The sequence below is a fragment of the Eurosta solidaginis genome, chromosome 5 (genome assembly GCF_040869045.1).
Source record: "Eurosta solidaginis isolate ZX-2024a chromosome 5, ASM4086904v1, whole genome shotgun sequence".
Lineage (NCBI taxonomy): Eukaryota > Metazoa > Arthropoda > Insecta > Diptera > Tephritidae > Eurosta > Eurosta solidaginis.
The window spans coordinates 201,480,307-201,494,013 of record NC_090323.1 but is presented as its reverse complement, the minus strand read 5'-3'; the positions used below and the strand labels follow the sequence as shown (position 1 = coordinate 201,494,013).

At 40.3% G+C, this 13,707-nt stretch overlaps 1 protein-coding gene across 1 annotated transcript in view; it reads right to left on the bottom strand.

Annotated features, from left to right (window-relative positions):
- The window catches only part of LOC137252152 (probable protein phosphatase 2C T23F11.1), a 51,330-nt gene extending 38,060 nt beyond the window's left edge, over nucleotides 1–13,270 (bottom strand). The window contains exon 1 of the mRNA XM_067787478.1: nucleotides 12,471–13,270. The gene's annotated coding sequence lies outside the window, so the exon portion shown is untranslated. The remainder of the gene's footprint in view (nucleotides 1–12,470) is intronic.
- Between the last annotated feature and the right edge of the window lie 437 nt (nucleotides 13,271–13,707).

Genomic DNA, 13,707 nt, shown 5'->3' with positions numbered 1-13,707 from the left:
ACACATACAATCTGCCTTTTTTTGACGAAATTTAGTTTGATTTAACGACTTTATTTTGTAAGAAGTATATGTAAAACAATTACGCCTTGGTAAAGTTACGCGAACTATGTAAGTTTTAACTATGTCAGATCTTTCGTTTTTTATGGTCACTCTAATGTGTATACAGTGATAAATGAAAAAATAGCACTGAAATTCAAAAATTATGATAGCTACTTTGCCTTTAGATAAACTGTACTTCAAATATCTTATATATTATTTCTAATTATTGTTTTTATGTTCGGATCCCTTTTTCGCTCTTATTTGGAATCCAAATCTATAAATAAAGTTTTGGTTGTAATGATGGAGATTTGGGCTATTAGCGAGCTTTGGGCAATCTTGGTCGTAGTGCTTTTGTTTAGCTATATTTTATTAAAATAATTTGTTAAAAGTAAACGATTGTGAGCACACAAAGAAATGTATTTTTACTATGACACTATTGTGAATATTTGCACTGCATTACCGGCAGTTGCTATTGTACGCTAGATGGCAGCGCAAGGTGTACGTTTTAACTGATTGACGGCAGTTGCTATTATACGCTAGATGACAGTGAAAGCTGTAAGTTAATAGAACAGCTGATTTCTGTTGATATTTGATAAGAGACTTTTAGATGGGTTGCGCAAGATGCGCACGGGTACGGCTCATTATCTTTAAGACAAATCACAAAAATTAAAAAACATCACAAAACAAAAAAATGGTACACAAAGTTTACAAAATATAATTAAACAACAAAAAATGTTCATTTAAATTTCGAACTGCTTAAGAAACATTTCAATGAGCAGTTTTCGGACTTAAGGTCAAAGCTGGTGAAACTTTTTTGTCGTATGATGCATGTGGATGAATAAATTTTTTTTTAATGACAGACAATTGTTTTTGTTTTTATCGGCCTATTGATAAATGATTCAGGTTCGATTCGAGCTCAAGGCCAGAACAATAATTTTTTTCTAATGATAATTATTGTTATTTTTTAATTTTTCTAAATTTGAAAAATTGTATTTTGTTTTTGGAATAGTAAGTAGAAAATTTTTCAGCCAACCTGCCATAGCTGCGCACTTACTATTCCAAAAACAAAATACAATTTTTCAAATTTAGAAAAATAACAATAATTATCATTAGAAAAAAATTATTGTTCTGGCCTTGAGCTCGAATCGAACCTGAATCATTTATCAATAGGCCGATAAAAACAAAAACAATTGTTAATAAACCATGAGCACCTGGAATGTCAGACAAAGTAATTGACAATAAACAAAAAATCCAGCATTATCAGTGATTTGCACCAGATGGCGCAACACTGAATAAATATAGTTGGTAAAAAGGAATAGAAGTAGCAAATTTGCCAGTCAAACAAACCACCGCTGTATAGCTAAATGGTTAGCGCAGCATGCCTAAAGCGTACTGATGATGAAGGCTTAGCACCCTTCGAAATGGATCTATCTGCGCAGCTATGGCAGGTTGTCTGAAAAATTTTCTACTTACTATTCCAAAAACAAAATACAATTTTTCAAATTTAGAAAAATTAAAAAATAACAATAATTATCATGACAGACAATTTCGAAAACTCATTATTCATAAAAATACAAAATGTATATAAAGCTTTTTAAAATGTCCTTTCATACAAATTTTGAATTTAAGACATGAGTTGATCTTCGTTTCTAAAATCTCAATGACAGTTTCCAGCGATTTGTTGGCTTTATTGAAAACAGTACAAATCCGCCGTCTCAACTGGAACTATATTTTAAGTTAAAAAAAATAAACACACAAAAAAACCCAATGCCATTCTCAAATTTCTTTGACCACAACTGTATGTACATATATAAATATGTAATTAATTAAGTCTGAACAAGGGCAAAAATTCTGAACCTGATAGCTTAAGCTTCTCTCTGACAATTTATTTTTTGCAACAAAGTGTTGATAAGCTTTTAAGACTATTCGTCATCAAGTTAATAATACTTATATTTATAAAAGATTGAGCATGCGAGTAGGTTCACGAAGTCTTTGAATTTTTTATACTCTATTATTTTAGGTCAGCTTCGTGACTATCCGAGCGGATAGGCATTAACGTAACAAATCACGGTAGCTAAAGTTACTCAGGTTTTGTTCAGAATACGTAAAGTATTCAAGAAGTCAGCCGCATGAAGAAAAAGAGCTCAGAAAGTCCCTTAGAGACATTCACAAGAAGTCATCAGATTATTATGCCATAAATCGCCCGGCGACCCTAAAGTCGCAGATTAAGGAAAAAAACCTCCCTAGGCAGACGCGTGTCACTCCATCTCAAATTCGATCTGCATACTGTAACAGATCAAACTCTTAGTCTCTCTTTGGTTTAACCGTGTTGGAACAGCAAGTTTCCCTGTTAGAGGATATTGATGGCAATTTTTGAGTGTTCCCACCAATGGGGCGAAGCACTGCTACAACAACAACACTAACGCTGGCATATTACTACATACAAACTACAAATCAGATGAAGCGGCTCTGGGAGTGTCCGAGAGAAAAGCTTTTCGAAAGATTTATGGACCTCTACGCGTTGGCGAGTACCGAAGAAGAATTAACGATGAGCTGCACGAGCTCTACGCAACCATCAACATAGTCCAGCGAATTAAAACGGAGCGGCTGCGCTGGCTAGGCCATGTTATGCGAATGAGAGATGACGCTCCGGCCAAGAAAGTGTTTCTATCGGAACCCGCCTATGGAAGCAGAGGTAGAGGGTGACCTCCACTCCGCTGGAAGGTCCAGGTGGAAAACGATTTAAATTCCCTTGATGTGACCAAATGGCGCCAGTTGGGAGAGAAACCCGTGTAAACGGTTTAACGCCAATTAAGTAAGTAAGTGCCTCAAAGTATGAAAGAAATGTTTTTTTCTAAGAAGTCGAAAGTTTTTATGGATTCCACCAGATGTGATTTTAATGTAATAAAATAATTTAAAAAAAAAATTTTTAAGTTAAACGGTTTTATTGAAAACAATACTTACATGAAATAATAATAATACGAAAAGCTAGAAAATAATTAGGTAGGTCCTAGGTACTAGTCATCACACTCCTTATCAATCTATTGCGTTGATCAGACAATTAAATAAAAGCGTTGGGTGCGTCACGTATGTATTATGTGTTCCAAATATGGACCAAGTCAAATCGGACCACAAATACGATTTTTGTGAATATCTCGATCCTTGCGCCACCCAGCGGCGATTTTTTTGATAGGTCGCTTTCTATTCTTGTATGTATTATGTGTTCCAAGCATGAGCCAAGTCGGACCACAAATACGATTTTTGTGAATATCTCGATCCTTGCGCCACCTAGCGGCGATTTTTTTTTCATAAGTCGCTTTTTATTCTTGCATGTATTATGTGTTCCAACTTTGTAGCATTGTCATCGGGTTCTGAACTATATTCCAAGTTTCAAGCTAAGCTACGGGAAGTTACTTAAATTTCAATTACAAGATTCGTTCACAACGGCCGTGCGGCCTGCCTGTCAACTCAAGCTAAATAAAACCGTTTAAAAAATATGAAACTACTGTACGTTAGTGTGATAACAGCCCGAGAGCATGTTAAACAATAACCAAACCGAAGGAATAAATATAGGTAAACAAGCAAGTTAATAAAATGCGAAATCAATTGTAGAAGACATTGAAAGCAAAACAAACAATTGTTTAATAATTATATAGAGATAAAACATAAATATGCTAATAAAAAGAGAGGAAGAGAGAAGTATGAAATTTATAAGAATTGGTAGCTGAAGTGCTGCGCATTACTTGTTTAAGTGTAAATCAAAGAAAGGCAACGAAATACGTGTTGATGTGTGTGTGTGTGTGTGTGTGTGTGTGTATGGGGAAGTGGGTGGAATGGGTAGGGAATGTACGAGAATAAATCCAGATTAATTGCAATTGAGCTCTATTACCCTGGGATTGCACGAATATTGCTGTTGTTTATGCACATATACATACATATGTATATGAATGTATGTTTTTATGTAAAGATATTATTAGAAAAATATTTAGATTTCATATTGATTGATTACTATTTTGAGCACAAAACGATATATACATTAGGGTGGGTCGATTTGTATGGACGAAAGTTAACCGATATCGCGCCATCGATTTTTCGATAGGATTTGGGCTCAGGAAAAAAAGTGCCACTACGCATACCCAAAAAAAATAATTTTGGAGCCTGCGAAATTTCATTTTTTTGACTTTTTTTCGACTTTGCTTTTAAGGTTTTTTTCATGACCTACTAAAAAAATTTTCATTTGATTGTAAAATTTTCATGTATACCCTGTCCGACCAAAAAATGTCCGCAATAAAGGTTTTTTTATTTATTTATTTTTTTTTTCAAAAAACTGTTATCGACAACGTTTTTAGGTCGGACAGGGTATACTTGAAAATTTTATAATCAAATGAAATTTTTTTTTAGTAGGTCATGACAAAAAGCTTAAAAATCAGTCGAAAAAAGGAAAAAAATGAAATTTCGCAGGCTCGAAAATTATTTTTTGGGTATGCGTAGTGGAACTTTTTTTCCTGAGCTCAAATCCTATCGAAAAATCGATGGCGCGATATCGGTTATTAATCGACCCAGTCTAATATATATACATACATATGTATACAGAGAAACCTCTCCTAACGGACACCTCCCTTGGGCGGACATTTTTTCATGCACCATGTTTTAAGTGCATTTTTCAGAACAAATGCCCCTCTCTTATCCGGACACTCTCTCGGCCGGACGCGGAGTCATTTGCCATAAAATTAGACCAAAAACCTCTATTAGGCGGACGCGAACCTCTTGTCAACGGACAAAGAGATTTCGTTTCATAACAAATTAGAGAAAAACCTCTCTTGAGCAGACGCGAACTCCCCTTGAGCGGACAAAACTTTACATATGTACATAACAATGCAAAAAGTTCGTTACAATTATACTGACTTTTAAAAAACGTCGTAGTGCTTGTGTACACACATACGATGTGAGTAAATAAAAATAGGGGATTCCCGTGTTTGTTGAAAATATTTTTTAAGGCACATGCTTAGTTTGGTTTGCTCAGTTAATTGTGTTCAGTGAAAGTGAAAAGACGTAAAACAATGTCGTGGTCGAATGTGAGTTTGAAAGAAAAAATTGCAGTCTTAAACGGTAGTTAGGAAAACAATTTGTTCGCACGAGCATTAGCCAAAAGGTAAGTTTTACTAAAAAAAACCTCGTTCAAATTTATATTCGGAGTGTAAAAACAGTTTTCAATGAAAAAGAAAATCGACTTAATTATGTACAGAGTCCTTATATTATCTGTTTTAAGGTTCAAAATTGGAAGATATCCGAGCGAAATGGATGGATGGTAGCAATATTCAAAGTAGAAGGTCCTTTATGAAAGTAGATGGAAAAAAAAATTGACGAGATGTGTTACGAGTGGTTTTGTAGGGCCGAAGCCAAAATGTTCCAATATCCGGGCCAATAATTCAGGAAAAGGATAGAGGTATCGCTTTAAAACAGGGTGTCAATAATTTTGTAGCCTCTAACGGCTGGTTACAAAAATGGCGAACCAGACATAACATAACTTTTTGGTACATTTGTGGTGAAAGTGCTGCTGTTGATATGCAAGATGTCAAGCAAATTTCGAAAAACTACCATCAATGTTAATTGGATATGGGCCCAGGGATATTTATAACGCTGACGAGTCAGGCCTGTTCTTTAGAGCTTTGCCAAACAAAACGTTGGCTCTAGAAAATGAGGTACATATGTCGAGGAGGCAAACTTTCGAAAGAGTGCCTTGCTCTAAGTGGAATAATTATTTTTATTTTTGTTATTACTTTATATAAATGAAATATGTATGCATTGTCCGAAGTGCAATATTTATTTTTATTTTTGTTATTACTTTATATGAGATATGTATGCATGTCTATGAATTTTGGAATTAATAAACGCAAATCTTGTGTGAGCAATGTAATGAATATATTTTATTTAAATTAGCAATTGGTAAGCATTTAATTAGTTAAAAATTCAAAACTTCACAAAATAGTTACCCACTCCCATAACCGGACACCTCTCTTGGCCGGACAAAAATCAGCCGACGGTGAGTGTCCGCCCAAGGGAAGTTTCACTGTATACCAAAATGGGCATTTAAGAACTATTTTGTTAATGCTACAACGGTTATAACACACTGCGATAGTTTTATTGTATACTGGCTGCATTAAACTCGCTGCCTTCGACACAGCCACTTCAAGCCAACTTATATTAGAAATCGTTATACTCAAAATCTGTCAGATTTCGGGCATATTACCTTACATTAAAGAGAAAGGTCCAGCAGGTAGTGATGCCCATACGAAAGTTGGTAGTTGGTAAATCAACAATTGTGGTCAGAACCTAACGCTGTATCTGACAATGTAAGATTCGTCACACCAACGAATTGTTTACCTAGCAGTAATGACTGACAGTAAACTTATGAGTCAGAGAAAGGTCCAGCAAGTAAGGATGCACATGCAAGAGTTGCCCATACGTTAATTAAAAATTGTGGTCACAACACAAAGCTATGTCTGGCTATGTGAGACATGTCACACGAACCATTTGTTAACCTAATATTAATGTCTGATAGAAAAGCTATGAAAAGTTCATAAAAATGACTCACTTAGCATGAGTTCAAACATTGTGATTCATTGGCAATGATAATCAAAAGTGTTTAATGTAAATTTCACATCATACGAGTTTTTGCAGTTGTTGTTGTATTAACGATAGACACTTCCCGAAGGTTTTGGGGAGTGTTATCGATGTTGATGGTCCTTTGCTGGTATAGATACCGTACGTTCCGGTAACAAAGGGCTATCAAGGTACTAGCCCAATCATCTCGGGAACGATTAATATGACCACATTAAACCTTCTAGGCCATGGTGCTTCCCACCCTTAGTTCCATGAGGAACTTGGGGTCGCCAGAGCCTCGCCTGTTATATATGTATATGATACACACTTTCTTTAGAATATACCCGCGGTAGGTATGCCTGTCGAAAGAGGCGCCTATAATACCAAATAGATTCAAGGGGTTGTATAGCGTAACCCTTTCTAGGTGTTACCAGCGCAAAATAAAGCTTCTCCAACTCAATTGTCAACCTTACCTATCCGTGGCGATTCCTGTTTCATTAACAGCCGAGGCTCTGGCGACCACGAACTCCTCATGGATCTAGGGGGTGGGAGGGCGGAATGGCCTGGAAGGTCGCATGTGGGCATACCAAATCGTTACCGAGATGGTCGGGCTTGGTGCCGGAACGTACCGGATCTGCAACTCAGGTCCTTCGGGGAGCGTCCTTATCGCTACAAAAACAACCAATGAAATATTAAATTTTCTAAGCATCACTGAAACTGGAATTTCCAACGTTGTGGTTTCAAGTTTTGAAAGAACAAGTTTCCAATACCGAGAGTACTCCAATACTACACTTTACATTGTTTTATTATTTAACCTGTCTGACTGCAATAAATTACGATTAACACTGACAGCTCAAAGGGATTAGCCAAACGTTTTGGGAGGTTTGAGCACTCCAGCGGGTTAAGGGGCTTAGAATATTACCGCTGTAGATACACCTGGAAAAGGACCATGATATGATCTAAGAATTACTGACATGCATTACCCGATAAGCTTCAGTGTGACCCCATTTAACTTGTTTCGTCCCTCCCACAAATTGTCATCCTCCCAGCAGCTCCTTGCAGCAGGACTGCTACATATTCTCTTACTCCGGGAAGGTATCGAACCCAATCCGGGTCCGTCTCCTGACCCCGGTCCTGAGAAATGGTTTTGCTGCATTTGCCAGAAAAGAATCTTTTTAGGACGGTCATACTCTGTTCAGTGTGTCTCGTGCAAGGGATGGTTGCATCGGACAGGTTGTTCTGGGCTTGATCCCAAAACCCGACGTCCACGTAACTTTTATAAATCTTTTGTGGCTCCTTGCTGCTCACGCCCAAGGGCGTCCCGTAGTCTACGCCTAAGCGTATCCCCACTACCTTCCAGCAGCCTCGCTGCTCAGCAAGCCACAACAAGTACCCGCTGCTGCTCGCGCCCCACGGCGCCAACAACTCAAACAGCTGATACCACTCATAACTACTATCTTCGTAGTAGAGCTGGTAGCAATGCCGAGCATCAGCCCCTGCCCCCGTCTTCTTCTCCCCCCCTCTTTTCTGGCAGCAATCGTGCAGGTCAGGGAAACAGACTCTTAGTCCCTGCCTCCGTTTGCACCGTCTGCCAGCACAGAATATATAGGTTTGCGACATCCGCTCAATGCAGCTCCTGCCTTGGGTGGTGCCACTTTCCTAGATGTTCTGGTCTCCGCGACGGCAACCCCTCGACGGGTTTCATCGCGCCATGTTGCCAGGTCGCAAACCGAAATCATCCGGGTACCCCAATGCTTGCCCAAGGGCGCCCAGTCCCAAGGCCACAACAGCAATTGCGTCCTGGCCTTCCACAACCTAGGCGTAGTCACCCGTCACTTACCCCTAGAGTGGCGGCGTCACCCTCATGCACTTCAGAATTCTGCAGTTAAACTGTAATGGACTAACTGGGAAGATTACGGAGATAGTCGATTTCATGAAGCGGCACAACATCCGCATTGCTGCGATTCAAGAGACTAAACTCACAGCAAGATCTGCATTGCAGACCTGCTCTGGTTATAATGTCCACAGGAAAGACCGCCAGAGCGGAAATGGAGGCGGCCTCGCGTTTATTATACACCACTCTGTGCAATATTATATATTTGATCCTGGCATCGACCGCAGGGACAATGTCTTAGAACGTCAAAGCCTATCTGTCCGGTCAGGCGATGTAAATCTAGAAATCATCAACATCTACATCCCTCATGTCACCTGTTGCCCCAGTGGATACCACCCTAATATCGAAGCCTTACTCACTGGCAACAATCGCATTATCTTAGGCGATTTCAATGCCCATCACGACCTATGGCATTCCAACTTGCGGGCGGACAGTAGGGGTGAGATGTTGGCGGATCAAATAAACGAACCGACGTTCTGCACAATAAACGGAGACGCCCCCACACGTATGGTAGGAAGCTGTCATAGCTCGCCAGATATCTCAATCGTGAGCGCAGAACTCGTAAACTGCGTCAACTGGCAGCCGATGGTAACATTGGCATCCGACCACCTGTCCATACTTATTTCGTTCGAGCGTACCGCCGACTTCATCGTCACCGAAAAACGCACTTTCATAAACTTCAAAAAAGGAAAGTGGGAAGAATATAAATCTGCAACAGACAGCAGCTTTGCTGCCCTCCCGATCCCGACTGATGCCCGCCAAGGGGAGCGTGCCTTCCGTAAGGTCATTGAATCCGCCTCGGCACATTTCATTCCCGCCGGGAGAATTCCCGAAATCCGGCCCCACTTCCCGCCGGAGGCCGCGAGCTTAGCGAGGGAACGCGACCTTATAAGACAGCTTGATCCAGGCGACCCCCAAATAAGGGATATAAACCAACGCATCAGATTGCTTGTGGACGAACACAAGCGGGCGAAATGGGAAGAGCACCTAAGAGGTTGTAACCTCTCTACCGGTGTAGGTAAACTTTGGTCCTCCGTAAAGTCCCTATCGAATCCGACTAAGCACAAAGACAAAGTTTCCATCGCCTTTGGCGATAAGGTGCTGTCGGATGCGAAAAAATGCGCGAGCGCTTTCTGCAGACAATATATAATGCATCCTACGGTCGACAAAGATAGACGGAGAGCCAATAGACACGCACATAAACACAAATTCAGCGCGTCACCAATCACCATCACCGCTAGAGAGGTTGAGGACGCCATTGGTCGCGCTAAACCATCCAAAGCAGTGGGCCCAGACGGCATAGCCATTCCGATGCTTAAAAACCTAGGGAAAGAGGGTTTCAAATATTTAGCGCATGTCTTCAACCTGTCTCTTTCCACCTTTGTCATACCCGAGAAATGGAAAATGGCCAAGGTGGTCCCGCTACTAAAGCCTGGGAAACCAGCTAACGTAGGTGAGTCATATCGTCCGATATCTCTCCTATCGCCAGTGGCAAAGACGCTTGAAGCCATTTTGCTCCCTTATTTCCAAGCACATTTGCAGCTAGCCCCTCATCAACATGGCTTCAGAAAACTCCATAGCACTACCTCCGCGCTAAATGTCATTGGCACCCAGATAAATTGCGGTTTGAATCAATACCCCACCATAGAACAATACTCGTAGCACTAGACCTATCAAAAGCTTTTGATACGGTCAACCATGGCTCGTTACTGCAAGACCTGGAAGGGTCTACCCTTCCCCCATGTCTTAAAAGGTGGACCGCAAATTATCTGGGTGGTCGGCAGGCATCGGTGCAATTCAGAAACGAAACATCAAAACAAAGGAGAATTAAACAAGGGGAGCCACAGGGTGGTGTCCTATCCCCACTTTTGTTTAATTTCTACATATCTAAGCTACCTTCACCACCGGAAGGAGTCACAATCGTTTCCTACGCCGATGACTGCACAATAATGGCCACAGGCCCAGGCTCAGAGATCGATGAGTTATGCAATAAAATAAACGGCTATCTCCCTGATCTCTCCAGTTTTTCGCCTCGCGAAACCTGGTATTGTCACCGACTAAATCTTCCGCGACCTTATTTACAACATGGACGCCCCAAATGTCGACCATATTGAACATACACGTCGATGGCACTACGCTACCGACTGTCCTACACCCCAAAATCTTGGGTGTGACGTTTGATCAGGATCTACATTTTGGTGCGCACGCAACCGCAATTGTTCCAAGAATTCAGAGCCGTAATAAAATCCTCAAATCACTTGCTGGCAGTACCTGGGGAAAAGATAAAGAAACGCTCTTGACCACATACAAAGCAATTAGCCAGCCGATTACGTGCTACGCGTCACCCATATGGTCGCCAAGCCTAAAAACCACCCACTGGAAGAAACTACAGGCCTGCCAAAATACTGCTCTCAGAATCGCCACGGGCTGTCTTCTTATGTCCCCAGAACACCATCTGCATAATGAGGCGAGAATACGCCCCATCAGGGAGAGAAATGAGATGCTGACCAAACAGTTTCTGTTGAATACCCAGAAACCTGGGCATCCCAACAGACATCTGATTGACGAACCAGCACCGCCTAGGGGCCTAAGGAGTCATCTCCGTAAGCATTTTGAGGAAATACGGCACCTGAGAACCCAGTCGTATGAAGCGGAAAAACACAAGCAGGTCCTTGGTGAACTCCATAGACAGGCGTCGGACCTTTATGTCGGGAATGCCCGGTGAATCCAGTACTTGAAGAAAAATATCCAGAACTCGCGGAAGAGGAACGCATACTCCCCAGGGAAACGCGTGTCACTCTTGCTCAACTTCGTTCTGGATACTGTAACAGGTTAAACTCTTACCTATCCAGAATCAACCCCGACATACATAATGTATGCCCCGCTTGCAATGTGTCCCCACATGACACCAACCATCTCTTCAATTGTAATGTGGAACCAACGCCTCTAACACCCCTTTCCTTATGGTCCACCCCTGTTGAAACGGCAAGTTTCCTTGGACTCCCGTTAGAGGATATTGATGACAATTTGTGATCGGTCGCGGCTATTAGGTGAGGCGAGCATTGCTACAAAAACAACAACAACCCGATAAGCTTAGAAGGTCGCATGTGGTTGTTGTTGTTGTTGTAGCGATTATGTTACTCCCCGAAGGCTTTGGGGAGTGTTATCGATGTGATGGTCCTTTGTCGGATACAGATCCGATACGCTCCGGTAACAGCACCATTAAGGTGCTGGCCCGACCATCTCCGGAACGATTTATATGGCCACATTAAACCTTCAGGCCATCCCTCCCTCCCCACGCCCAAGTTCCCTGAGGAGCTTGGGGTCGCCAGAGCCCCGTCTGTTAGTGAAACGGGATTCGCCGCTCGACGGTGAGGTTGACAATTGGGTTGGAGAAGCTATATATTGCGCTACACAACCCCTTGAATATGATTTTTGTCGCCTTTTACGACAGGCATACCTACCGCGGACCAATGCTGAGCATTTGGTGTATGATACCACGATATCTAATAGGAAGTCTTCGCCCACTAGGCATTACCCGGCAGTCGCTGGACAATAGATTCTAGCAAAAAATGTGCTTTTTAGGTAACTGCATGAACATCTTTTTCAACCCTTAACATTCTCAAATCGGGTACAAACTAGCGAGTTTGATTTTCCCGCTTAAACAATTATTAAGGGATGATTATGATGTGTCATCGTACGTGTTACTCCTTGTCCCAATTGGATATACATATATGTATCTTCATACGTTTTGCATACATTGCGAATAAACAAAATTGAAAACTAAACAAATAGTAGATTACTAATTAAGCACAATATTAAATATAACTATGCATGTAAATTCAATTTGTTTTGCCATACGCCAGCGATCATCATCGCCACAACTATCTACATTCATGCACATATAACCAACAATAACAAAACGCTTACTCACCTGATTTACTGTTTTTCTTTCTACGCGATTGTAGATTTTGGATTTGATTCAATGCTAGTTCTATGGCACTCCAGTAGACTAGAATATCACTTGGCGGAAAAGGCGTTGATTGGACAAGTATTGCCTTTACCCTTTTCAAGCTTGGTCGTTTGAAACACTGCAACTACTGCCTCTGCTTTCGATTAGCAATAAGAAAATACTTTAATTTTATAAGATTCTTATTTTTTGCTGTCCAATATATTGTTTAACTGCGTGATTCACTTATTGTAAATATTCCACAATTTAATTGTACCATGAGGAAGAGAATATAAAATAAAATGAAAAAAACAAGAGATGATTTCCAAGCAATTTGTTTGTATTTTCAATGCGTGCCGCTGTCGTTAGTGTTTTTGTTGGATTGCGAGCGCTACTCCTCCGCCGGGGAAAAAATGTGCACAAAAACAAAAGTTGTTCTAGTTGTCGTCAGCGACAATTTGTTCTTTATTCTTTCACTTCCGCACTTTTGAATTATATTTTTTGCTCATTTATCCTTTTAACGTTAATTTATTTCGTTTTCCTGTTAATAAATTATCTTCCAACACAAAATAAGCACAACAAAAAAATTAATCTTTTTCCGTAGGTTTCGCATCGATTCTCCACATGAAAATAAAATACTCAATATAGACAAGTGTTGCTAACAATATTTTGTTAATCGCTTTTGCGGGAATTTTAGGTACACGTTTCATACGTGTGAAAATTTTTTGAGCCGCAGAAATTATTAACTTATTTGTAATTGCTCAGTTTTCATAGTGAAGCTCACAAATAAATTTCGTCAAACTGAATAACAATATTCAAATGACACGCTCTTTTTACCCTTTTATATTGGCTGAGTATGCATCACTGCTGCATGACAGCAATTCAAATGACGTTTAACGCATTAGAACAGAGTGAAACTTATTAGCACAGAGGCACACAAGTAAAAAAATATTCCAAAGCGGGTAAATACCCTGTGGCGAGAAAAATTGTGGAAAGTTTTAAATTTTGGTGAATAGTGAAATAAATATCGTGAGTTGATAGTTAGGTGGGGTTATGTTGTTATAACACCAATTTTTCTACTTAGTCGACAGGCATATTCAAAGTTAGGTGGAACAGTGCGAGAAATTTCTTCAAGAAGTTTTTTCTTTTCCTCTCTGTCTGTAATATGTAAAGCAATCATCAGTTGAAAGTCTAGATGACGTGCAAACAGCAAAAACATGAA